Raw genomic sequence first — 27841 nt, 5'->3', positions numbered from 1 at the left:
TTATAGTTTTGGATAGGCTAGAAAAAAAAAAAAGGAAAAAAGTGAAAACAAGCACCATTTTTAATTAACATGATAATGAAGGTTTACTAAAGCTTTGCATTGTTTAATAGGCATTTCAACAAAGATGCAGTGAGTGGTGCCAAGTCAGGGGTCCACAGAAAAGAGTCAATAATGAAACGCACGCAGTCGTTTATGCGCAATCCTACGCTTGACTCCGATAGTTCAGCTCCCGCAGCAAATATTCCTCGGTTCCGTTTCTGGAGTTTTTGAAAGTTCTCAGTGTGAGAGAAGAACAATTAAACAGTCGAAGTAATCGGGGGGAGGGAAATTGCTCCACATCATTCCGCGAAAAAGTTTTTTTTTTTTTTTTTTAAAAACGCTGCGTCTCCATAGCGAGAGCCGGAATGTGATTCAGTATGCACATATATTTTATTAATTGCACGGAACCTCATCACGGAGGGGTGCAATTGTTTCATAGCACACTGGCTTTGAACTGCTTGGATTTTGAACTTAGCGATCGGAGCCGGAGCAACTAATGAAAAAGTATACAAAAAAAGAGCGGAGGAAACTTTCGGAATAGTTATAATGAGTTTGTGTTTAGCATGTAAAAGCAGAATTTACCCTCATTATTAAAAAGTGGTTTCCCAAAAGTCAGCCTAGCGCCAAAGCCTTCTTCACGGCATTATGTAGATGGGGGCATTAAGGAATTTATCTGAAATCGGCTTCAAAGAATCGCGTTGTCAATCAGAGGACGCAGAAATTCCCTCAACTCGTTTTGCGGTGTGGTAAATATCAATGCGTTGTTCCCATAAATAGTGAATTGTTGTGAGTTATGTCCTGCCAGACAACATGTCAACCCTACTCAAGATGAGCCCTCTCCAGAGGTGGATACGATGTTATGTGAAAATAAATGAAGACCTTCTGCCCAATCTTGTCTTTCTCACAAAATCCAAATGTAAAAGAATCACGTCGCCTGCCGCATCCGCTGACTCTTTATTGTTTGATGAAAGTGAATGCACTTCATAGTTTGCATTGTTCAACAATCACTTTAACAGGCGAGGTAGACAGCTCTTAAAGGGAAATCGCATTGTATTTAGGTTCTCCTTGTAACATTTAAAGGGCATTTATGGTTACAGAATATATTTTCATTTTATGACATCAGCATTGTAAGAATAATACAAACAATAGATAAACTTGACAATCCAATATAAGCTTACTACCACTTGCTGACCCTGGCTTTTTTCTGACATTTGTTGTTTACAATTAAAAATAATTTTTTTTTGCTAGAAAACCACTTATGCCTTGTACACACGACCGGTTTTCCCGTCGGAATAAACTCTGAAGGTTTTTCCAACGGAGTTCCGACGGAATTCCGCTGAAACTGTCTTGCGTACACACGATCACACCAAAGTCCGACCGTCCAGAACGCGGTGACGTACAACACGTACGACGGGACTAGAAAAAAGAAGTCCAATAGCCAGTAGCCAATAGCTTCCGTCTCGTACATGTTTCAGAGCATGCGTAGTTTTTGGTACGTTGGAACAGCACACAGACGAGCGGTTTTCCCGATAGGAATTGGTTCCATTGGAAATATTTAGAACATGTTCTATTTCTAGGTCCGTCAGAATTTTCGAAGTAGAAAGTCCAATAAGGCACACACACGATCGGAAAATACGATAAAAAGCTCCCATCTGACTTTTTCTGACGGACATTCCGCTCGTGTGTACGCGGCATTAGAACCCCCAAACATTATATATATTTTTTTTAGCAGAGACCCTAGAGCAGTGGTCTCCAAACTTCGGCCTGGGGGGCAGGGCCGTCTTTAATATTGATTGGACCCTGGGCAAAAATGTTCTTCGCCCCCCCCCCCCCCCTCCATGCAGTTTTGCTCTCCACCTGCTCTGAGACATACAATAAATAGCAGCACTCAAAATCTGTTTACTGAATCAGAACAGGCAGCGATTGTGATTGGTTGCCAGAGGTTACAGTGTATCATTATCACTCGCTGGCTGGTTGCTAGAGGTTACAGTACACATTACGGCTCACTGATTAGTTGCTAGAGGTTACAGCACATGATTTCTGCTTGTTGATTGGTTGCTAGAAATTACTGTACATCAACACTGCTCACTGGTTGCTAGAGGTTACTGCACTTCATTACTGCTTACTGATTGGTTGCTAGAGGTTACAGCACATCATCTCCTCACTGCCTGCACACCATGGACTGGGGAGGTGAGGGGACCCATTAATAGACAGAAAACACCTAGGGATCCTAGGACTTCTGGGATCAGTGCCAGTGCTGGGGGGAGGGGAGGGTGTGATCAATGGCAATGCTGATACCAATATAAAGAGGAGTTTCAACATTGGCCATGTAATATCAATGTAATATGGGTTTACACTGACCATTAATGTAATAGGGGTTTACAGTGACCACTAATGTAATAGAAGCATTCACAGTAATCACCAACGTAAGGAGGGATTTACACTGACCACCAATGTAAGGGTGACATTCACACTGGCCACTAGTGTGAATGAAAGGATTCTACACCAAGCACCAAATGTAATGAGATGATTTACACTGACCACCAATGTAACTGAGACATTTAGCCTGCATTCACATTTGTGTGTGTCGGGTAACATAAACATACTTCCCTTTAGCAGATACACAGCAGTGCCATTAATTGTTAATGACACCCTCAGGCATCTGCTGACATGTGTCTTGGCACCATGTGATTTTGAAAAAGGGTTTGGGGATTTCTTCCACATTTGTAGAGCATAGAGCAGCCCATTGAAATGAATGGGCTGCCGTACGCGTGACCTACATCTTTTTACACCCTGTCAGTACACCTTTGCATCCTAAAACCCATGCTAACCTCTGCACCTTTGCGGGGCCGAGTCCTGCATTCTGTATGAATGGACACAGATGTGGGACTAAGGAGTGCGCCCGCACAGGTGTCATTAGTGATGGTCCCGATGTTCGAGTTGAACGTAAGTTTGACTCGAACATTGGGTGTTCGCCTGTTCACCGAATAGCAAACAATTTGGGGTGTTCGCAGCACATTTGAAAGCCGCGGAACACCCTTTAAAAGTCTATGGGAGAAATCAAACGTGCTAGTTTTAAAGGCTTATATGCACGGTATTGTCATAACAAGTGTTTGGGGACCTGGGTCCTGCCCCAGGGGCCATGTATCAATGCAAAAATAAGTTTCAAAAACGGCCATTTTTTCGGGAGCAGTGATTTTAATAATGGTTAAAGTGAAACAATAAAAGTGTAATATTCATACCTGGGGGGTGTCTATAGTATGCCTGTAAAGTGGCGCATGTTTTCCGTGTTTACAACAGTTCAAGAGCAAAATGACACTTCTAAAGGAAAAAAGTAATTTAAAAGTACTTGCGGCTATAATGAATTGTCGGTCCCGGCAATACACATAAAAGTTCATTGATAAAAAACGGCATGGGCTTCCCCCACAGTTGAACCCCGAAACAAATTTTTTTTAAAAAATGCGTGGGGGTCCCCCCAAATTCCAATCCAGGCCCTTCAGGTCTGGTATGGATATTAAGGGGAACCCCACGACAAAATTAAAAAAAAAAAGGCAGATCGTAGGCGATGTGCGGCTTTTATTTTTTAATTTTTTTTGGTCCGTGGGAGCGCGAGAAGAAGAAGACTCCATGGGACAGTTTTATTTTTTAATTTTTTTAAATAAAGGACTTGTCCCGAGGCATGTATTGTGTTTTTTTTACCATTTTCACACATTTTCTGTGAAATGGTAGGGGTACATTTGTACCCCGTTAGCATTTCACACAGGGGGGGCGGGATCTGGGGGTCCCCTTGTTAAAGGGGGCTTCCAGATTCCGATAAGCCCCCTCCTGCAGACCCCCACAACCACCGGGCAAGAGTTGTGGAGATGAGGCCCTTCTCCCCATCAACAAGGGCATGTGGCCTGGTACAGTTCAGGAGGGGGGGCACTCTCTTGTCCCCCCTCTTTTCCTGCGGCCTGCCAGGTTGCGTGCTTGGATAAGGGTCTGGTATGGATTTTTGGGGGGACCCCACGCCATATTTTTAAAAATTTTGGTGCAGGGTTCCCCTTAAAATCCATACCAGACCTTAAGGGTCTGGTTTGGATTTTGAGGGGGACCCCCACACCATTTTTAAAAAAAAATTGGCACAGGGTTCCCCTTAATATCCATACCAGACCTGAAGGGCCTGGTATAGAATTTGAGGGACCCCCACACATTTTTCTTTTTAATTTTGGTTCGGGGTTCCCCTGTGGGGGAATCCCATGCCGTTTTTATCAATGAACTTTTATGTGTATTGCCGGGAGTCGGGACCGACAATTCATTATAGCCGCGAGTACTTTTAAATGACTTTTTTTCCTTTAGAAATGTCATTTTGCTCTCGGACTGTTATAAACACGGGAAACATGCGCCACTTTACAGGCATACTATAGACACCCCCCAGGTAAGAAATTTAAAGGAATATTACACTTTTATTGTTTCACTTTAAGCATTATTAAAATCACTGCTCTTGAAAAAAAACTTTTTTTGCATTGATACATGTCCCCTGGGGCAGGACCCGGGTCCCCAAACACTTTTTAAGACAATACCATGCATATAAGCCTTTAAAATTTAGACATGTGCAGGATGAAAAAATTAGTTTCGTTTAGTTTAGTTTCGGTTCGTTATTTAACTAAATTCGTTTAGTTAAATTAGTTGCATTCATTACATTCGTTTTTGGGATTCGTTTAGTTTCGTATTCGAATTCGAAAAAATTTGACCACATTCGAAAAAACTATCAAATTTAAAAAAAATTCTACAGAATTCGAAAAAAACTATCAAATTCGAAAAAAATTCTACCGCATTCGAAAAAAACGATCAAATTTGAAAAAATTCTACCGCATTCGAAAAAAAACTACCAAATTCGAAAAAAATCTACTGCATTCGAAGAAAAACTATCAAACTCGAAAAAATTCTACCGCATTCGAAAAAAATTTTACCGAATTTGAAAAAGTAAACTATATATAACCATTTTGCGAAATTCGAATTTCATATAGAATGAAATCGAATTCCAATAGAAAAGATTCAAATAGAATAGGAAATAAGAATAGCATGCAAAAACAATAGAACAGAATGGAAAAAAATATAATATATTCTATTCTAATCTTTTCTATTCAAATTCGAATTCATTCTGTACCAAATTCCAATTCCGGAAGATGTTTTATATATATTGTTCTATTGTTTTTTCTATTCTAGTCTTTTCTATTAGAATTCGATTTCATTCTATTTCTATATAACCATTTTCTGAAATTCGAATTTCGTATAGAATGAATTTGCATTCAAATAGAAAAGATTAGAAAAAAAAATGAAAATAATAGAAAAGAATAGCATAGAAAAACCATAGACCAGCATAGAAAAAAATTATATATATATATATATATATATATATATATATATATATATAAAACCATCTTCCGAAATTCAAATTTCGTATAAAATGAATTTGAATTAGAATAGAAAAGATTAGAATAGAGTAGAAAAGAATAGACTAGAAAAACAATAGAACAGAATAGAATAAATCATATATATATATATATATATATATATATATATATATATATATATATATATATATATATATATATATATATATATATATATAATATTTTATTCTATTCTGTTCTATTGTTTTTCTAGTCTATTTTCTATTATTTTCTATTCTAATATTTTCTATTCAAATTCAAATTCATTCTCGAATTTCGTCTAGAATGAATTCAAATTCGATTAGAAAAGTTTAGAATAGAAAAGAATAGCATAGAAAAACAATGGAACAGAATAGAAAAAAAATATTATATATACCGTATATACTCGAGTATAAGTCGTTCCGAGTATAAGTTGAGGCCCTAATTTACCACAAAAAAATGGGAAAAACTTATTGACCCGAGTATAAGACGAGGGTAAGAAATGCACAGCTACTGTAAGTGGAAAAGAGGGTCAACAATGCCCATTTGCAGCCTCACTGTGCCCATATGCATGCCTTACTGTGCCCATTTGCAGCCATAGGTCCCCCGAACTTCAAACTCAGTAGTTAAGGGTTCCTAGATGCCCCCTAGCTGCAGCCAAAATTTGGGGTCTCTGAACCCAAAGGGTCCCGAAATGACATTGCTGCAGATGGACACAGTTGACCGACTTTGGGGCCCGTATCTCGGGGCCACTTGGTGCTAGGAACCCCAAATTTGGTGTGCAAACCCAGTGGAACTAGCACCATAAAATATCCAAAGCTGGGGTTTCCAGCACCAAGAGGCTTTTCTTCAGCAAAAAATTTCATTTTCCGAACTGACTTTGGGGCCCCGTATCTCAGGGCCACTTGGTGCTAGGAACCCCAAATTTGGTGTGCAAACTCAGTGGAACTGGTAGACAACATATCTAAAGCTGGGGTTTCTAGCAACAAGTGGCCCCGAGATACAGGGTCCCAAAAATCGGTTCAGAAAATGTCAAGCACTTTTCTGCAGCAGAGAATGTATCTCTTATTCACTTGGTGCTAGGAACCCCAGCTTTGGATATGTTATGGTACCAGTTCCACTGGGTTTGCACACCAAATTTGGGGTTCCTAGCACCAAGTAGCCCTGAGATACGGGGCCCCAAATTTGGTTCCGAAAATGTCAAGCACTTTTCTGCAACAGAGAATGACATTTTCTTTTTTTTTTTTTTTTTTTTTTTTTTTTTCTTTTTTTTTTTTTTTTTTACTTTTGCCACTTCAGTCGACCTTTTGAGGGGATTGAATCAATTTTGAGGATCATATTCTGAACCATCTCCCTCTCAGTGTCTCATCATTGTAGCCTTTGCCAAAATTTAATCAAAAAACTTACAAAATGTGCATCTCTTAGGGGTTAGGCTAACTCAATAACCCCGCTTGATTTCTAAACTTCATTATTTTTAATCCCCCCTAACCCCTCCCCCCTCCCTTCTCTCCAAGGTCAGCTCTATTTTACTCCTACTGGCATTAATCTAGGGCCTTCAATTCTTTCACATATCTCCAAGTTTTTTTAAATTGTTTCCACTGTTCCCAGACCGCCAGAGTCCCGTTATCTTTCTCTTCTAATTTATTTACAAGCTCCTCATTGTTATATGTTTCTTCTATCGCATCAAACCACTCCCATGTCTCAGGGCTCTCCTTCCTCTGCCATCCCCTAGGTATTAGTCTCTTAGCAGCGTTTAAGAGGAAGGGGATCAATGTCTGCTTGTATTTTTTTGTATCTCCTTCCCATCCATGAAATAACACCACCCATGGGTCCTCTGCCACTTCTATGTTAGTGATAGTCTTTATTAATGCAAGAGTCCTCTTCCAAAAAATTTTTATTTTGGGGCAACTCCACCAGATGTGACCCATTGTTCCCAGCCCATGACAGCCCCTCCAGCAGAGTGCTGTTGAACCGGTCTGGTATTTACTTAGTATTTCGGGGGTTAAATAACTTCTACTTATACATTTATAATTCATTTCTGCGGACTGTGTATCAAGTGTTAAGTTGAAAGTCCTATTTAATATTTTGCTTATTATATTTTTATCTTTTTTTGTGCCCAAGTCCCTCTCCCATTTCTCTATGTATGGCGGTATCTCCACCTTTTCAGCCCCCATCAGAATTTTATATAATTTGGAAATGGTGTTTCTCGAATTTTCTGAATCACATAACTTTTCCATTTCTGTCAAATCCTCCCCAGATCTAATGGGTTGGGGTAGTTTGCTTACGAAATGTTTCAGTTGTAGATACCGCCATTCATCTATCCCCCGTGATTCCCTATCTTGTCTAAGCTGTTGGAGTGTAATTATTTTTCCATTTTTGATTATATCTCTCACCTGTGAAATCCCCCAAAGTGATTCTTTCCCTCCTACTTTTTGAGTGCCTGGTGCAAAATATTCATTGTCTTTAAGTGACAATAGTGGAGAATTGTATTTCCCAATCACTTTTTTATACACCCCGTCCCATACTTTAAATACTATCTGTGTGATTACGTGGGTATTTTTAACTAAAGTTCTGCTATGTGGAGGGTTCCAGATTATATTTCCTAAGTGCACATTACTAATTGTGTTCTCTATTTTCACCCACCCTTTTTCATTACTTTTTTTAACCCAATCTGTTAATCTTGATAAAATTATGGCCTTGTAGTAATTTCGTATATCTGGTACCGCCAGTCCCCCGTTATCTTTACTTTGTTTTAATATCTGGAAGGGGACTCTTGCTCTTTTATTTTTCCAAACAAAATTCATCATTATTTTATTCAATTTCCTTAGGTAAAACTGGGGCAGAGGGACCGGGATCATCTGAAAGTGGTAGGTTATCTTAGGGATGAGTGTCATTTTCAAGACATTTATTCGCCCTATCCATGAGAGCGGTTTGCTGGCGAGTCTCTTGCATTCCGTTCTAATACTGTCCAATAGAGGGATGTAATTTATGTGGTAAATCTTATCTATAGAGTTTGTTAATTGAATTCCCAGGTACTTAAGCTGCTTAGTCCACCCAAAACCAGATACCCTCTTCACCTTATCTGCTTCTGCCTTTTTCAAGTTGATGTTTAATATTTCCGATTTACCCAAATTTATTTGAAAGTTGGATAAATCTCCATATTTCCTCAATGCTACATTCAATTTCTTTAGAGAGGCTACTGGATCAGTTATATATAATAGCACGTCATCTGCAAATGCTGCAATTTTGTGTTCATCCTCCCCTACCTTGATACCTTTTATCTCAGGGTCTCTACGTATCGTTGCAAGGAGTGGTTCCAGGGATAGGATAAAGAGCAACGGCGACAGAGGGCAACCCTGCCTCGTGCCGTTCCGCATCTCAAAAGGCTGGGACATTAACCCGTTAACTTTTATTGAGGCCATGGGGTGATGGTATAATGTCCTTATCCGTTGAATCATTATGGGTCCTATTCCCATAGCCTCCAGAGTCTGAAACATGAACCCCCAGTCTACCCTGTCGAAGGCCTTTTCGGCATCCATCGACAGCAGTAGCCCTGGGGGTCCATCCTCCTTCAGCTTTTGTAGCAAGAGGAGCGTCTTAACTCCGTTGTCCCTCCCTTCTCTTTTGGGGACGAACCCCACTTGGTCCGGGTTGACCAAAAGGTTTATATGTTCCTTTAATCTCTCTGCCAAGACCTTCGCGTATAGTTTTGTGTCGGTGTTGAGCAGAGAGATTGGCCTATAGCTGGAGCAGAGTGTTTTCTCCTTTCCTTCCTTTGGGATAATTGTGATAGACGCCTGAAGGGCTTCTCTGCTCATCTCGTAGCTATCTCCTAGTCCATTCATGTAATTGCAAAGCCTAGGGATTAATATTTCTTTGAATTTTTTGTAATAGAACAATGTGAACCCATCCGGGCCCGGACTTCTCCCTTGGGCTCCGCCTATTAGAGCTTTCCCAATTTCCTCCTCCGTAATTGGCTCATCAAGATGGGCCCTCGCTAGATCTGATATTATAGGTAAACTGGCGTTCTTTAAATAAATATTATTAATCTCTCTCCTGTTTTTAGATTTGGGCTCGTGCGCTTTGACTGAGTACAAGTCTTGGTAATATTCCCTGAAGGTTTCAGCTATCTTTCTAGAGGAATGTTCCATACGGCCGTTTTTAGTCTGAATCTTCTCGATGAAGTTTCTGGCTTTCTTTTTTTTTACTATTTTAGCAAGTACCTTACTAGGTTTGTTTCCCCAACAATATTGGTCTTTTATCCTCCTCCCATATGTTGTTTTTGATTCAAGTTCCAGTGCCTTTTTTAGCTCTATCCTTTTGATTGTCAGCTGTCTATACATCTTGCTAGATGGCGAGCCTGTTTGTTTTTTGTGTTCCTGCTCTAGCTTGTCTACCTCCCTTGTTAAGTTCTGAATGGCCTCGTGTTTTTCCTTTTTTCTCCGGGCTCCCATCTTAATCAAGACCCCTCTAATATATGATTTATGAGCCTCCCAGAGTATAGACCCTGAGACTTCTCCATTATCATTAACAGTAAAGTATTTTTCCAGTTCCTTTCTGACTAATGCATAACCTTCCTCCTCCCTTATTAACTCCTCGTTAATGCACCATTGATCCCTGGGTCTTATCTCCCCCCTTATTGTCATTTCCAGAACTACAGGGGCATGGTCTGAAAAGGTTATATTACCTATCTTGACGTCTACCACCTCCTCTATTTCCCTGTGATCTATAAGCCCCACATCTATACGGGAGTACGAGCCATGCACAGGAGAGTAATATGTATAGTCACGCAAACAAGGGTGAGTCACCCTCCATATGGAGAATGACATTTTCTGAACCGATTTTGGGGCCCCGTATCTCAGGGCCACTTGGTGCTAGGAACTCCAGCTTTGGACATGTTGTACCAGTTCCATTGGGTTAGCACACCAAATTTGGGGTTCCTAGCCCCAGGTGGCCCTGAGATACAGGGCCCCACATTCGGTTCGGAAAATGACATTTTTTGCTGCAGAAAAGTGCTTGACTCGAGTATAAGTCGAGGGGGGCACTTTCAGCGCAAAAAAATGTGCTGAAAAATTTGACTTATACTCGAGTATATACGGTATATATATCTATATATATAGATATATATATATAGATATATTTATATAGATATATATATATATAGATAGATATCTATATATCTATCTATATTATATATCATCTTACGAAATTCGAATTTCATATAGACTGAAATCAAGTTTGAATAGAAAAGATTAGAATAGAATAGAAAATAATAGAAACGAATAGCAGAGAAAACAATAGAACAGAATAGAAAAAATATAATATATATATATATATATATATATATATATACATATATAGATTGAAGTGTAGAGGAGAACCACACACAGCTTTCAATCTAGTGTCAGTAAACAGGTCCTCCCACCGACCTTGTATATATTAAAATAAAGTTCAGATGTGTTCTGACTGATCTAAGGAAGGCTGCGAACAAATCAGCCTGAAACGTAATCTTTGTCTGAACAAATGATTGTAATGATTCTGTTTGGAATGACTCTACTTGCTTTGTAATCTTTTTCTAAAGATTTGATGGAATAAAGCAACAAATTTTTAAGTGTAGCAACCTTTGGAACTTTATATATATATATATATATATATATATATATATATATATATATTACTAATTTTGTTATATATTTGTTTTTCTAGTCTATTCTTTTCTATTCTTTACTTCTATTCTAATTCGATTATTTTCTATTCTATTCTAATCTTTTCTATTCAAAATCATTCTATATGAAATTAGAATTTCTGAAAATGGTTATGTATATATAAGGGAAGCAGCCCTTGTAAAGTATGAAGGGCATAAATCACTTAATTAAAAAATCAACCCATTGATTGGTTACAGGTGGAGATGACCAGACCTGGGCCAGACAAACACACACAAAAACAGGGGATTTCAACAAAAAGCACAAAATGTTAACAGTTGCAGTCCCACTGATAAAACAGTGGACGATTTTCAATAAAAATTCCTCATGGGGCCCAATGACACCAACAATGGGGAACAATTCCTACCACTGACAACAACGATGGGGCACTGTTTATTCCCACCAAAATCAGGACCTTCTCTACTCCCATTGGCCACAGTCCGGCCCACCTAAAGTCTGAGGGACAATAAACTGGACCCCTGTTTAGAAAGTTTGGAAACCCCTGCCCTAGAGAATAAAATGGTGGTTGTTGCAATATTTTATGTCACACTGTATTTGTGCAGCAGCCTTTTAAATGCAATTTTTTGGGGGAAAATTCACTTTAATGAATAAAAATAAAAACAGTAAATTTAGCCCAATTTGTTTGTATAATGTGAAAGATAATGTTACGCTGAGTAAATAGCTACCCAACATGTCACGCTTTAAAATTGCGCACACTTGTGGAATGGGGACAAACTATTGTACTTTAAAATCTCCATAGGCGACCCTTAAAATTTTTTACAGGTTACTTGTTTAGAGCTAAAGAGGAGGTCTTGCACTAGATTATTGCTCTTGTTCTTATGATCACGATGATACCTCACATGTGTGGTTTAAACACTGTTTACATATGTGCGATTTATGTATGAATTTGCTTTGGCCCATGAGCATGGAGGGATGGGGCGCTTTACTTTTTTTTTCTTATTCATTTAAAAAAAATTCTACAGTCCCTTTAATTTTTAATTTTTTTGTAAACATCCCTTGTAATAAAAATAAGCATGACAGGTCCATTTTATTGAGAGATCTGGGATAAAAAAAAACCCAGATCTCTCATTTACCTTTAAAAGCAAAAAAAAAATTAGACTTTAAGAAAAAAAAATTCTGTCTATCTGCCCGAGGACCGGAAAGGACATCGGAGGTTGCTTCGGTCCTCCAAGGGAATAGAGCCGAGTGGGGTCTTGCCCTCTCTTGGCTTCCTGCCTAGCCACTTCGGATGGCTCCGGTAAGCTTAAAAAATTGACTGGGAAGCGGCGGGAGGGGGGTGGTGCAACCCCTCCCTTCACCTATAAAAGTGATCTTGCGGCAAATCCGCCGCTGGGGCCACTTTTATCTGAAAGCCGACCGCCTAAGGGAAAAAACAATACCAGTGTTATGGCAGCTAGCTCCTGCCATAACAACGGTATTTAACATCAAAATCATGACGTACATTCACAGTTAGTTGGTCGGCAAGTGAAGGAAAATTCATGAAAAAAATATGACATCAGCATTGTAATAATAATACAAACAATAGATATATTTGACTATCCAATATAAACTTACTTAAAAACATCTCCTTTCATGCTGTGAATGCTGTCTGTCTGTTAGCCATCTCTTTCCACAACTTCCTGGATCCCCTGCATGCTTTGCAGCTTTTCCACAAATGCTAAAGACTACATATCCCATGGCAGAGGCGTAGCTTAAAGCTTGTGGGCCCGATGCAAACGTTGACCTGGGGCCCCCCCACTACCACCTGCCACCTTGTGCCAAGATACTCCAAGTGGCTAAACAGTTATTTCAGATCTTCATTTACATATTGAGAGGGTAATTGAAAAGAATTGGAGAGGTATGTCAAAATGTGGACAGTTTCTCCAAAATCTTTGAAATACCCTAGAGCAGGGGTAGACAACCTTTGAGAGGTGCAGATCTACCTGAACATGAAAGAGATCAAAGATCATCAGGGTTCAGCACCCTTTTTAAGAAATTATCCAGCAAGCCCTAACTAAAGAGTAAGGAAAACTTTAAAAAATGTCACTGTAAAAATATAAATGTGTCAGTCAGTAGAGCAGTTGATGGTGTCAGTCAGCAGAGCAGTGGACGGTGTCAGTAGAGCAGTGGAAGGTGTCAGTCAGTAGAGCAGTGGATGGTGTCAGTCAGTAGAGCAGCGGACGGTGTTAGTAGGGCAGTGGACGGTGTCAGTAGAGCAGTGGACAGTGTCAGTAGAGCAGTGGATGGTGTCAGTAGAGCAGTGGACGGTGTCAGTAGGGCAGTGGACGGTGTCAGTAAAGCAGTGGAAGGTGTCAGTAGAGCAGTGGACGGTGTCAGTAGAGCAGTGGAAGGTGTCAGTAGGGCAGTGGAAGGTGTCAGTAGAGCAGTGGATGGTGTCAGTCAGTAGAGCAGTGGACGGTGTTAGTAGGGCAGTGGACGGTGTCAGTAGAGCAGTGGATGGTGTCAGTCAGTAGAGCAGTGGACGGTGTTAGTAGGGCAGTGGACGGTGTCAGTAGAGCAGTGGATGGTGTCAGTCAGTAGAGCAGTGGAAGGTGTCAGTAGGGCAGTGGAAGGTGTCAGTAGAGCAGTGGATGGTGTCAGTCAGTAGAGCAGTGGACGGTGTTAGTAGGGCAGTGGACGGTGTCAGTAGAGCAGTGGACAGTGTCAGTAGAGCAGTGGACGGTGTCAGTAGGGCAGTGGATGGTGTCAGTAGAGCAGTGGAAGGTGTCAGTAGAGCAGTGGACGGTGTCAGTAGGGCAGTGGAAGGTGTCAGTAGAGCAGTGGATGGTGTCCGTCAGTAGAGCAGTGGATGGTGTCAGTCCGTAGAGGAGTGGAAGGTGTCAGTAGGGCAGTGGACGGTGTCAGTAGAGCAGTGGACAGTGTCAGTAGAGCAGTGGATGGTGTCAGTAGAGCAGTGGACGGTGTCAGTAGGGCAGTGGACGGTGTCAGTAGAGCAGTGGAAGGTGTCAGTAGAGCAGTGGACGGTGTCAGTAGAGCAGTGGAAGGTGTCAGTAGGGCAGTGGAAGGTGTCAGTAGAGCAGTGGAAGGTGTCAGTCAGTAGAGCAGTGGATGGTGTCAGTCAGTAGAGCAGTGGACGGTGTTAGTAAGGCAGTGGACGGTGTCAGTAGAGCAGTGGACAGTGTCAGTAGAGCAGTGGACGGTGTCAGTAGGGCAGTGGATGGTGTCAGTAGAGCAGTGGAAGGTGTCAGTAGAGCAGTGGACGGTGTCAGTAGGGCAGTGGAAGGTGTCAGTAGAGCAGTGGATGGTGTCCGTCAGTAGAGCAGTGGATGGTGTCAGTCCGTAGAGGAGTGGAAGGTGTCAGTAGAGCAGTGGAAGGTGTCAGTAGAGCAGTGGATGGTGTCAGTCAGTAGAGCAGTGGAAAGTGTCAGTCAGTAGAGCAGTGGATGGTGTTAGTAGGGCAGTGGACGGTGTCAGTAAAGCAGTGGAAGGTTTCAGTCAGTAGAGCAGTGGAAGATGTCAGTAGAGCAGTGGATGGTGTCAGCCAGTAGAGCAGTGGAAGGTGTAAGTAGAGCAGTGGAAGATGTCAGTAGAGCAGTGGATGGTGTCAGTCAGTAGAGCAGTGGATGGTGTCAGTCAATAGAGCAGTGGAAGGTGTCACTAGAGCAGTGGATGGTGTCAGTAGAGCTGTGGATGGTGTCAGTAGAGCAGTGGATGGTGTCAGTAGAGAAGTGGAAGGTGTCAGTAGAGCAGTGGATGGTGTCAGTAGAGCAGTGGAAGGTGTCAGTCAGTAGAGCAGTGGAAGGTGTCAGTCAGTAGAGCAGGGGAAGGTGTCAGTCAGTAGAGCAGTGGAAGGTGTCAGTCAGTAGAGCAGTGGAAGGTGTCAGTCAGTAGAGCAGGGGAAGGTGTCAGTCAGTAGAGCAGTGGATGGTGTCAGTCAGTAGAGCAGTGGAAGGTGTCAGTCAGTAGAGCAGGGGAAGGTGTCAGTCAGTAGAGCAGTGGATGGTGTCAGTCAGTGGAGCAGTGGAAGGTGCCAGTAGAGCAGTGGATGGTGTCAGTCAGTAGAGCAGTGGATAATGTCAGTCAGTAGAGCAGTGGATGGTGTCAGCCAGTAAAGCAGTGGAAGGTGTCAGTAGGGCAGTGGATGGTGTCAGTAGAGCAGTGGAAGGTGTCAGTAGGGCAGTGGAAGGTGTCAGTAGGGCAGTGGAAGGTATCAGTAGGGCAGTGGATGGTGTCAGTAGATAAGTGGATAGTGTCAGTCAATGAGGGATGAGGGAAGTGAGGAGAGATAACTGTGCACGGACTTGCAGTGAGAGATGTAAGGGGTGGAGGGGGAGGAACCAGCTCACAGAGCAGCAGTAACAGGGAGAACACTCACGCTGCTTGGAGGCAGCCGGGATGCGACGTTCCGTGGAAGAGAATGGAAAGCTGATGACCCGTCCATTCAACTCAGCGCCCCATCCCACCTGACGCCTGAGGGGAGTGGTCTGTCACATATTATTCCTCACGTAAAGGCTTCTCAAGTAACCCCGCCACCCTCACACAGGCACAGTGGCATAAAACCTAATGTGACAGGGACCCCGCATGGGCCCCCCTGAAGCAGGGGCTGGGTCGCCATGGCAACCTCTGCGATCCCTGATGCTACGCCCATGTCCCATGGTACCTTGCTGCCTGCAAGCAGTAATTCCTGAAACTCCTCCTCTTAGAACCTCTGTAGTTCAGAAAGCAGGGTCTGTGAAATGCGTGACACAGCAGTGCCTAGACACAGGGCATAGTGACTACGTGTCACAGAATTCAAGGAAGTAAATTTGGGGGCGCTTTACAAAGTAAGTTTACAAACTTCTGGATTTTTCAGATCAATAGAAGTAGACTAGGAATAATTTAGATGCAATGTGGAAAAGAATATATGATTTTACATTACATTTACATTTTTGGTCAGATAAATATACAGTTGAAAGTGCTTTTTCTCTGTTTGATAAGTGCAAGAAAGTACCCATTGATCCCACCATAAACCTCGATCCTGATAACTTTCTGTGCTCTGCTCCTATCAGTTACATTGTTCCAAGTTATCTCCATGGGCTTTAGAAGCCCTGCCACTCTATTTTATGGAGAAGAGGAGAGGGGAAGTTTCTGTGGTTCTGTCCTGTTTCTGTTGTCCTGCTATAGTAGCCTGGAGTGAGGACAGGAAGTGTGTTACTTGCAGGATTGCTGGATGGGAATAAAGGAATAAAAAGCCTAAATAAAAGAATGCTAATGCCTTCTAAGGACTGGTAAGATTTAATATATTGTATTAGTTCGGAAGCTTTTTTGAGTCTCTGAACTGCAATAATTATGAAGGGTGTGAGAAACCTCACTAATGCCAGGAAAAAGGTCAGACTGAAGCCCGGCAAGGTTCAGCCTCCTCTCTTCATACTAATCCCATGCTGGTCCCTCAACCTCCCAATCAGGCAAGTAGTATCCTTTAGTTAAAAATTCCTCCCAACCCACTGTACAATTATGCCTCTCCTACTCGCCCCAGTCATGATCAAGGAGACCTCCCCTCAGCTTTGCTCAGTTCCAGGCCATGTACTAAACTGATGGATTTTAACCCTTCCTTAATCTAGCTTTAATGACATCCCACTCTAGCTTCCTCGCTGGCCAATGACTAGCAAGTTGGCGCTTTCGTTGTTTTGCATCTACAACTTCTGAAAGGATCACCCACGAGGCCCCTGTATGCATGGGGAGTTTCCAGCTTAACCCACAAATAAAAACTGGATATGCGTCTTATTTAAATATACTTCTAAAGGGAGGTTGTCCTAGTGCTCCTTGTGCTCCTTTGGCTGGTCTGCTGGGTGGGTCACCGACAACCTAGTGAGGTAGACGTTTTGATCTTGGGCTGACCTTTTATAGGTTTCAAGTTAACTTTGTAAGTTACTATTATAACCAATGGACAATTACTTACTGTCTTGTCTTTATGAATGTGTATTTGTATTTTAGACCAACCACCTATCTGTCCCTGATGAATATTCTTTAGAAATTCAATCGTGTTGGGCTCACATGTAAAAATCAATCAAAACATTGATTGATTGAAAAATGTATCTAAATGACATGTGTATTGATCGGTTGTTTAATCAACCATACTCTTGTATCAGCTGTTTTTTTTTTTTCATGATTTTGATAGATTTCTAATAAAATTGTTTTATAAAAAATATCTTTTTTTGGTGCCTCAGAAATCCTAGTTCATTGGATGTATTGTGAAAATCTAGGACATACCTCCACCAAATTCTCTACCCAACGACCCAGCACTCCTCCTTTGTACTATTAAATAATAAATACCCAATAGAGGTTTTAGCCCCAAACCATTTTGACTTGAGTTACAGTTTAAAGTGATTTGATTGGTTAGGTAGCAATGGTTTGTTTTCAGGGTTATGTTTTAATAATAGTGGAAGGGAAAGTTTTAGGGTTAAGGTGATGATAAGTGTTAGGGATAGGTGGTACTTGAGGGAAGTGATAGGTGATAACACCATGCTGTGATAGTTTTGGTGTTGTTGGATCACATAAGCATTTGTAATAATTATGGAAATTTGATGTGTTCAGACTCTAGAAGTTATAGTTTGAATTCTATTCTATTATGGCAGGGCTCCCCAAACTTTCTAAACAAAAGGCCAGTTTATTGTCCTCCAGACTTTATGGGGGGCGGAATGTGGCCGTTGGGAGTAGAAATTGTCCTGGCCCCTGCCAGTGGGAGTAAACAATGCATTTTTGGTATTAGTGCGAGAAATAACATGCCATCACTGGTGTCATTGCAAGAAAGAAAGAAAGAGTGCCCTATCACTGGTGTCAGTGTAAGAAAGAGCACCCCATCTCTCATGTCAGTGTGAGAAATAGCACTCCATCACTGGTGTCAGTGCGAGAAAGAGCGTTCCATCGCTGGTGTCAGTGCGAGAAAGAGCGCTCCATCGCTGGTGTCAGTGCCAGAAAGAGCACTCCATCGCTGGTGTCAGTGTACTAAAGAGCGCTCCATCGTTGCTGTCAGTGCGAAAAAGAGAGCTCCATCGTTGGTGTCAGTGCGAGAAAGAGCGCTCCATCGCTGGTGTCAGTGTGCTAGGGAGCGCTCCATCGCTGGTGTCAGTGTGGGAATGAGCATCCCATCACTGGTGTCAATATGAGAAAAGACACCCCATCATTGGTGTCAGTGCAAGAAAGAGCGCTACATTGTTGGTGTCAGTGGGAGAAATAGTGCCCCATTGTTGGTGTCAGTGGGAGAAATAGTGCCCCATTGTTGGTGTCAGTGGGAAAAATAGTGTCTTGTATCAATGGAAGGAAATGTGCCCCAAGGGCTGGATAAAGGCAAGCCAAGGGGCGGCATACGGCCCCTGGGCCACAGTTTGGAGACTACTGTATTATAGCATACTGTATATTGGATATATTGGATTCTATTGGATATATTATTCGTTAAATATATTGGATTCTTTTGGATCCTATTGAATTCTTTTCTGCTATTAGGTTTCAGGTATTCTCATCAATGGAATACCTTCACAACTTGAAAGTATGTTGGGATTTTATCATTTTTAAGACAGAATGCTTCCAAAATTTTTTACATTTCTTTTAATTGCTCGAGTTGCTTAATTGCTCAAATGTTCATGAAACAAGCCAATGCATTTCTGAGTTCCTAAAATCCCCCCTTCTTCAGGGCTCTATCACTGCTGGATGAGAAAGGTTTGTCAGGGAATCTCTGGAGGGGGACTTTAGGTTGACATACCACGACAATTGGGAAAGTAAAAAAAAATAACAACACGAAGATTTTTATTTTTTTTCTCGACATGTTTACTTTAAGACCCCTTTCACACTGGGGCGCCCGAAAAACCTGGAAAGCGCCTGAAAAATGCCTCCCCTGCAGCCCCAGTGTGAGAGCCCGAGTGCTTTCACACTGGGGCGGTGCGCTTGCAGGACGTCAGAAAAGGTCCTGCAAGCAGCACCTTTCGGGCAGTGGGGGAGCAGTGTATACAATGCTCCTCCACGACCCCTGCCATTGAAATCAATGGGCACCACTGCCAAAGCACCTGTAAAGCGATTTGACAGAGGCACATTTAACCCTTTATTCAGCCATTAGCAGGGGTTAAAAGCGTCCCGCTAGCGGCCGAAAAGTGCCGCTATAGTAGCGGTAAAGCTCCGCCTAAAATTGGTGGCGCTTTACCACTAATGCCCCCTCCCCCCACCCCAGTGTGAAAGTAGCCTAAAACATCTTCGTTTCTGGACGGTTAAAAAAAAAAATATTCAAGATATCTGCACCCAGGAATAATTTATTAGTGTAGTAATCTGGACACAGACAGCCTCAGAACATGGGTTACTTTGTTGTGTATGGAATTGCTGCATGTTCAAATATTCTTTTGTAGATGACAGATCCCCTTAATGCTTAATGTATCAGTTGCGTGACTACGCTACAATTGGCTGTAAAAATATTTTTCCATTAATGCTTTTTTTTTTTTTTTCTCACTGATGTGTACCGCATAGCGGTTGATTTGTCACAGTAAATGACACTTTCCATCATAACCCCCTTAGGTAAAACTTAGGCAACTGTTTAATAGTATTTTATTAGAGCCCGTTGAGCTGTTTTAAACTTGTCAGTGCCCCCCCCCCCATCCCTTTATTTTCTAAAGAAATATATGAAAGCCAATCTTACCTGTCTGTCCTGGGTAAGCTTCATACCTAGCATTCCTCTCTGTCAGCCTTTGTATGGCTCAAAGTTCTTTGCTTATAAGATAAGCTGTAATCAGAGGACAAAAGGTGTATAGTGAAAATTAGAGCATCAGTGAACCTCAACCGACAGCCAAGGGCAGGACAGTCCAAACACAAACCAACACACAAATCTCATTTTTCAGAAATCTCTTTCATGTCTGTCTGGAATGGCTGAACATCTTGACAAAGTACCATTAAATATGTCTGTAGACAAAATATGATGTCAGCATGAAATGTACAAATGTGGGACACGGCTGTTTGACAATTGCAGAGTCCATGGTGTCATTTTGAATACTGGTAGATGTTAACGTACAGTATGGCTAGTAGCAGTTATCATATTTAATAGGACTTCTTTAGCAAAGTTGAAAATCTTTTACTACTTATTTATGTGGCTTTAGTAGGAGAAATACTGTATAATGAAAGTGGATCCATATTATGATCAGGGCCGCTGATAAGGCAGCCAGCCCTCCTGTACTGGGCCCATAACCCATCAGTTCAGAAGCGGGGCCCGGGCACCTGCCGAGCAGGAGGCCCAGTAGTACTGCCTTATTGCTGACACTTGTGATGCCGCGTACACACGAGCGGACTTTTCGACCGGACTGGTCCGACGGATCGAGTCCGGCGGACAATTCGACCGTGTGTGGGCTTCATCGGACCTGCAGCGGACTTTTTCGGTCGAAAATCTGACGGACTTTAGATTTGGAGCATGTTTCAAATCTTTCCGACGGACTCTAGTCCAGTTGAAAAGTCCGCTCTGTGCCGCTATTCACTTGAATAGAACAAAATAGATTACAGTGCACACATACAAAAAGGACATTTAAATCCTGCAAGGCTATTTAAAACACCTGAACGTATTCAAAAATATGGGGATTTGGTTACACCATATGGCCATGTAGTGCTAAGCCCACTACTGCATCAAAGTACCCCATTATCAGTGGGTCCTACACTATTCATAGAATAAATGGTCCTGCATCTCAACCATGGGAGACAAACTCCTCTTTATGGGAGAACCATTATGGGAGTCCTATAACACAGGTGGATACTAATAAGAGGTAATGAAGGAGGATGGGGTCCTCCAGCCCAAGGGATTTGGCCAGGACCCTTACAATCTAAAAAAAACAGACTTGGGGGGGGGGGCATACCCTAAAAACGCATTTACATTCAAGATGGGCTTAGCTCTATATGGCCATATGGTGTAACCAAATCCTCATATTTTTGAATATGTTCAGATATTTTAAATAGCCTTGCGGGATTTAAATGTCATTTTTATATGTGTGCACTGTAATCTATTTTGTTCTGTTTGTGGTCTTATAGCAGCACCATCTTGAATGTAAACGCATTTTAGGGTGTGCCCCCCCAAGTCTTTTGTTTGTATATTGTAAGGGTCCTAAACAGATCTCTTGGGCTTTTCATTTGAAAATGAAATCTTTTTTCCTTTAAACGTAAAGAGTGTCCCCTTTTCCTCTGTGATGATCTTAAAGTAAATAACTCAACACCAAGTTCACTATATGGACCACTTATGTTTTTGTACATGTTGATCATATCCCCCTTAATCTCCTCTTCTCAAGAGAGAATACATTCAGTTCCTCTAATCTTTCCTCATAGCTGAGCTCCCCCATCAGTTTGGTTGTTCTTCTCTGCACTTTCTCCAGTTCCCCGATATCCTTTTTGAGAACTGGTGCCCAAAACTGAACTGCATATTCCAGATGAGGTCTTACTAATGATTTGTACAGGGGCAAAATGATATCTCTCCCCCTGGAGTCCATACCTCTCTTAATACAAGAAAGGACTTTGCTCGCTCTGGAAACCGCAGTTTGGCGTTGCATGCTATTATTGAGCTTATGATCTACCAGAACCTCCAGATCCTTTTCCACTATGGATTCCCCCAGTTGTACTCCCCCTAGTATATATGATGCATGCATATTCTTAGCCCCCAAGTGCATAACTTTACATTTATCAACACTAAACCTCATTTGCCATTTAGTTGCCCAATTAGACAGTCCATTGAGGTTGGCTTGTAAATTGGAGACATCCTGTAAGGACATTATTCCACTGCATAGTTTGGTGTCATCTGCAAAGACAGAAATGTTACTTTTAATCCCAGACCCTATATCATTTATAAAGATATTAAAAAGTAAGGGTCCCAGTACTGAACCTTGGGGTACACCACTGATAACCTTAGACCATTCAGAGTAAGAATCATTAACCACTACTCTCTGAATTCATTAATTTAGCCAGTTATCTATCCATTTACAAATTAATCTTTCCAAGCCCGTAGACTTTACCTTACACATGAGTCGTGTGTGGGCAACTGTGTTAAACGCTTTTGCAAAATCCAGGTATACCACGTCCACAGCCACTCCTCTGTCCAAGGTTTTACTTATCTCCTCATAAAAATAAATCAGGTTTGTTTGACAACTTTTGTCTTTCATGAATCCATGCTGTCTGTTGCTTAAAATATTTTTTTCCAGCAAGAACTCATCTATGTGGTCTTTTATTAAACTCTCCAGTATCTTCCTGACTATAGAAGTTAAACTAACAGGTCTATAGTTACTTGGTAAAGACTTTGATCCCTCTTTAAATATGGGCACCACATTGGCCCTACGCCAATTCAATGGTACCATTCCAGTCATTAATGAGTCCCTTAAATTTATAAACAATGGCTTTGAAATGACAGAGCTCAAAATATGTCTAGCATGAAAGAATTTTGATATTGCCATGGAGAGGGATCCACATCCACAGGAAGAGGGATAGTCCAGGAATATAAAAGCATACCTGTGGTTGTGTCAAGACATAGGAGCACACAGGGATCACCAGGGTCAGGCTAAGTGTAGCAATGCATTGCTCAAACCTCAAATAATGTGTTGCTTAACCCTTTAACACAGCCAACGAGAGCAGATTCTCAGTGGCACCAACATTCTAGGTGGAACCTGGGAGTGCAAGTGGCTGTAAATCAGAGATAAAATTCAGACCTGGATCAGGGAGGAGGTGATTTTGACGGATATTTTATTATTTTCACAAACCACACAAATGACCACATGGGCAACTCAGCCAATTCCCATGGTGTCGTGAGATGTGTCAAGGCAGATGTTTGTAGGCCAAGGGCATGATGGAACATGTAAATGTTTAGTTCCAATTACATGCCCATGTGGCTTTAAATGCTGGGGTATATTTCTGACACCCATTTTAACTGGGGAATCCACTTGGATGAGAGGTGAAACTTTTTGTAGCTAACTAACTAAACAAGTCCAAATTAATTCAACGGATGAACTGGAAAAAACCTTGAAAACTGTCCGACTTTGTCTGTATGATTGCATTGTCTCACATAAGACCAACATAAAGTCATGCAACAAACATTGTTTGACATTTTAGTGTACTTATTGCTCCCTATGTCTCATATCTCACTGTAACTTACCATCAAGATCTTCCCATTGTCATCCCAGTTATGTTACCGCACATTTTGGATTTTCACTCCTCCTACAAAGTGTGACAAGGTGTTCCTGAATGTGTCTGCTCTTTCTACTGCCTCTTCCATTGTATATATTTAACAGTTTTGATTAAAAAGAAAAAAATGGTTTGGGGTAAGTTGATCTGTTTGATCATTTTGATTAAGAATGTGTATTGATCTGTTTGATCATTTTTGTGATCCAAAGTAATTGAACCTGTTTATGGCCAGTAGAAGGGCTTTGGTAGATTTTGCTTTAAGCAGACAGTCCATACTCTACCTGTCTTGGGTTTGGTTCAGACTGTTTTGCAGAACACAATGTGAACTACCTGGCTGAAACATGTTCCTGCTTAGAAGTTTTGCACACTGTTGTGCAAAAGAGCCAAAAGCATACCCTATACGTTCTGGATAGGGGGAAATGACAACCTTAGATAATGCCCCACCAAGTCAAGAGTGCCAGCCCTCTTAACTCTATGCTTACATTAACAAAAGTGGCCAACATAAATATAATTCTCAGATATAATGTCTAATGTTTGTAGATGCTGTAATAGTCTTATATGAACAAGCAAATAAAACATTTATATAATCCTTTAAAAAGAACCAACAGCTAATGAATTTGAATGAATATTTAAATCATTAGTTCTATATCTAGATCAGTATACCGCCAGAAACTCATGAAAAATCTTAATTTCTGATACCAATTGCCGAGGGTCATGTGATTGCAGCTAAGCAACCCAACTCAGAAAAGAAAAGGGCTTAATTATTGTGTAACTTCATCTTTTGTCAAAAACCATACTTGGAATCAAAACTGCCACATAAAAACATTGACAATTTACTTATATATAACTTTCTAGAATGTTTTGTGCTGCTTTAAGTAGAATGTTCCTATGCCTGAATGCCAGCTTTATTTTTATACTGGAATCTTACTTCTATCAAAACAACATATCAAATTCCATCAGCAGTTTTTATGTCTGGGGGTAGCCGTGTACACTACAGCTATGCCTGATTGCACTGGGTAGGAAAGATCTGTCACCTGCATGCATTTTAAGGCTTAACGTTGCCCTGTACTACTATAGCTGGCTGAATGACCTGCAGTCTAGGCATTAGATCACGTATTCTATGTTGTAGTAAAGGACCGAGATTGGAAGATTAAAGATTGGCTAATCCTCGTCTTCAGCAGAGACCTTGTGACCTAACATAGGTTGACATGTCAACAATGCATGAGTTGATATGAGTTACCTTGTGAATAGTCCATGTGTGACCTGTGTAACCCTCAGCCTGTGACTTAGTCAAGATGGCGGGTATTTAAAATGACACAAGGTGTAGCACCATCGAAGAATCCAATATGGTACATACACCACTCCAAGTTTATTGTTTTGCTGAATTATTGTGAAAGCAGTCACAAGATCCTTGCTATGATTTATACTTGGCGTACTGGTGACATTCTTCTCTAAACACAAGTTTCTTGGTGCATACCTTACAGTAACAATTACTTCATATGTAATTGGTGATATAGTGACTAATCAACTTTTGGTGAAATTGTATATAGTTCATAGGTGTTACAGATGCCACCTGCACACCAGTAATGCTCCAAAAAACATTCACTAACTACCAAGAGACAGTTAGCAATATGTCAAAGCCTCTAAGGACCCCTTCATCAAGCTACAGGGATGAAGAGGTCCTTAGAGACTACACAACATTGCAGACTGGTTCTTGGTGGCTAATAAAGGTTAATTTGGAGCATTCCTAGAGTGAGGATCTAATAAGTATTGCTAAAACTTAAGCCTTCACTGATGTGTGTGCAGAACCGGAGGAATCCAGGCTCAGCATTTTCCCCAAGATAGGTCATTATTTTGGGTCTCCTAATACTTTTTAATTTATCCACCCCAGCAAGACTTTTACGATTAAGCAAGATCAAGCTAAGATTGGAATATAGGTCCACTTTATTGTTCAATTTTAACTACAGCGTACCCTTAATGGGCAGTGATTCTTTAACATTTACTTGAATAAGGATATACTGTACATATGGAAAAAAATAGTATTCAATTGTTATTGCCTTCTGCACATTTGAGCTTGTATGTCTAAATCTAGACAAATACTGCATTGTATATACATTAGTAGTGTGATGATCCAGAGTGTATTACAAGGATTTGAAGCATGTGCGAGGTGATGTAGGAAACAAGAAGATTTTGAAGGTAATCTTTCTGTTTAAGGTTTTATCATTCTTTCCTTCCTCTCTTTAATGCTGTGCATTTCTTACTGAGCCATCACTAAAGCAGAATGACATTGTGTGTGTTAAGAAGACAGAGCGCAGAAACATGTATGGTAAAATAATTTACACCTAGTACCCAACTGTCCTGATTCCAAGGCTTATCCCAGATCCTGGCTGTTTACCCCTGATTTTAAGCCTTTAAGGGAAACTCTAATGGGTGTAGTCAGGTGCTGGGCAACAGCAATATGGAAAAGGAGAAATTGTCTGTCTTTTATTCTTCTCCCCTCTACTGAGATACTGATGTTATGCTGCACCATTCTCCTCTGGCCAGCAGGGGGAGAGCTAAAGCAAGCCCATAGACTTCTCTGCAGAGTGCAGAGAGTTTTGGGAGTTGTTGTTTGAGATGGCAGCTATATAATGGGGCCAACTGACTCCTTACACTATAGTTCCTACTAAGCACTGTGCAGTAGGTGGAGTGGATGGATGATTTTTATTAAACTGCCAGGAGTGGGAGTGAGGGCACCCAAAGCAGTGCAGCACCACCCCCATCACATCACCTGCACCGCTGCCACAGGAGGACGGGAGCGTACACTTCCCCTCAGCTTCCCATTGCTGATCACTGGAGGCTTTCAAGGAGAGACTGAAGAAACTGGTGAGAGCGGTTATTTGCCCATTGCTGACAGTGCTAGCTGGGATTCCAAGTATATCCAAGCCATACAGCACCAATACTACACTCTATACTGTACTTATTTCAAACCTAGACTGCATCTATAACAACCCTATGCCGCATTATGCCAAGCCTTTACTGCATCTGAACCATATTTACCTTGCACCTGTGCTGAGATTATACCATAGCTATACTGTATCTATACTGCATGCAGGTTAACTTGGACTGTCTTTAAGTGCACCAATGCTTTTAAAGGGCAATGTTAGCCAGCAGAAGAACATTTAAAAGAACTGCCCCTCCTGTAATAATTATTCTACAAGTCCACTTTGTTCCTCTGCCTTAGGGTCCTCTACCATTCTCTTTTCTTTTAGACAGTGCATACCCAGTCAGTCTAAGAGTAGCATCACCACCATAAATTCACTCTAGAGGTATAGTTCTGGCACTCGGTAGAATAAACTTATTACTGCTCTCTGCTGCCCTCGAGGTGGTCTTGCTGCTGTTTATACTGATCTGGAAGCCAAATGTCATCTTATGCCTTGTCCTTACTGTTAATCACTGTGTCCTGAAATCTTTGTATGCTAAGTTGTGTTATTCACATTGTTAATCCATGTTATGCTTGCCTAGTTATCAACCATATTGGGTGACAATATATTAGGTTTGCCTTTACTATCTGGTTTGGTGCCTGATTTCTTTAATATATCACTACTACTAGGTATTACTAAAGTATTACTTCCAGTGATTTCCTGTGATATTGTATGTTTGTACAGTCAACTTGGTGTTTTTGGAGGGCTGAGGTTCTTGAAAAGGCTCCAATGGGGGTACACTACATGGGTTTTGGCACTTTTATTTTATTTTGCCTTATGTATTTACAATTTTTGAAATTATATTTAAAATCTTTTTTTTTTTTACTATATAAATAAAGGCTTTTTTTACACATAAAACTGTAATATGGGATGCATCCATGCCACAAGGCAGTAAGGGTTTTCTAAAGAAATGGCATGGGCAAAATCTGTTTACTTTTAGGCTCTCTCATTCAAAATCTGTAGGCCCCATTTGAGTAGAGCAGTGAGGAGAAGAGGGGGTGGTTGTGGTAGTCATTTCTCTAAATCTTAAGTTTCATGGATTTTGGAGTTTGACCTATTACACTCTATAAACAAGGGTTTTCAGCAAATCTGGCAAGGATACACTGGAAAACATGTTAAAGGAATTCAACTCTTTTTTTACGTTACAGAGGAATTGCAGCATGTGCCAGGTTTTCCAGCAGTACAAAATTACCTGTTTTGTCATGTACATGTTATCAAGCAAACTAAACTGTAAGAAAACTGTGACTTGCACACCAGGGATCTAGGCCCATTGGCATGAATCTTTTGAAATTCACTTATAGACCAGCAGTACCAGTGTTGTATAGAAGACATTCGAACATAATTGGTTATGGATTTTTGCTAAGAAAACTGCATTTCTCAAGAGAAAGAAAAACATTCTTCAACTTTTTTTCCACATGCCTTCAGCCAGATCCAAAGACCTCACAGGTCCTCCTCGCCCTCTTGTTCCCCTGGCAGTGGTCCTTAAAGTGGAGTTCCACCCACTTTTACAACTCTTCAGCATCCCTCACTAAACTGTGCACTGTAAACAAATTGGATATTTTTAATTTTTTTTTCTCAGCACCTACTGTATATCTGCTGTATT

The sequence above is a fragment of the Aquarana catesbeiana genome, linkage group LG07, assembly GCF_042186555.1.
Source record: "Aquarana catesbeiana isolate 2022-GZ linkage group LG07, ASM4218655v1, whole genome shotgun sequence".
Classification (NCBI taxonomy): domain Eukaryota; kingdom Metazoa; phylum Chordata; class Amphibia; order Anura; family Ranidae; genus Aquarana; species Aquarana catesbeiana.
This window is presented reverse-complemented; position numbering follows the sequence as displayed.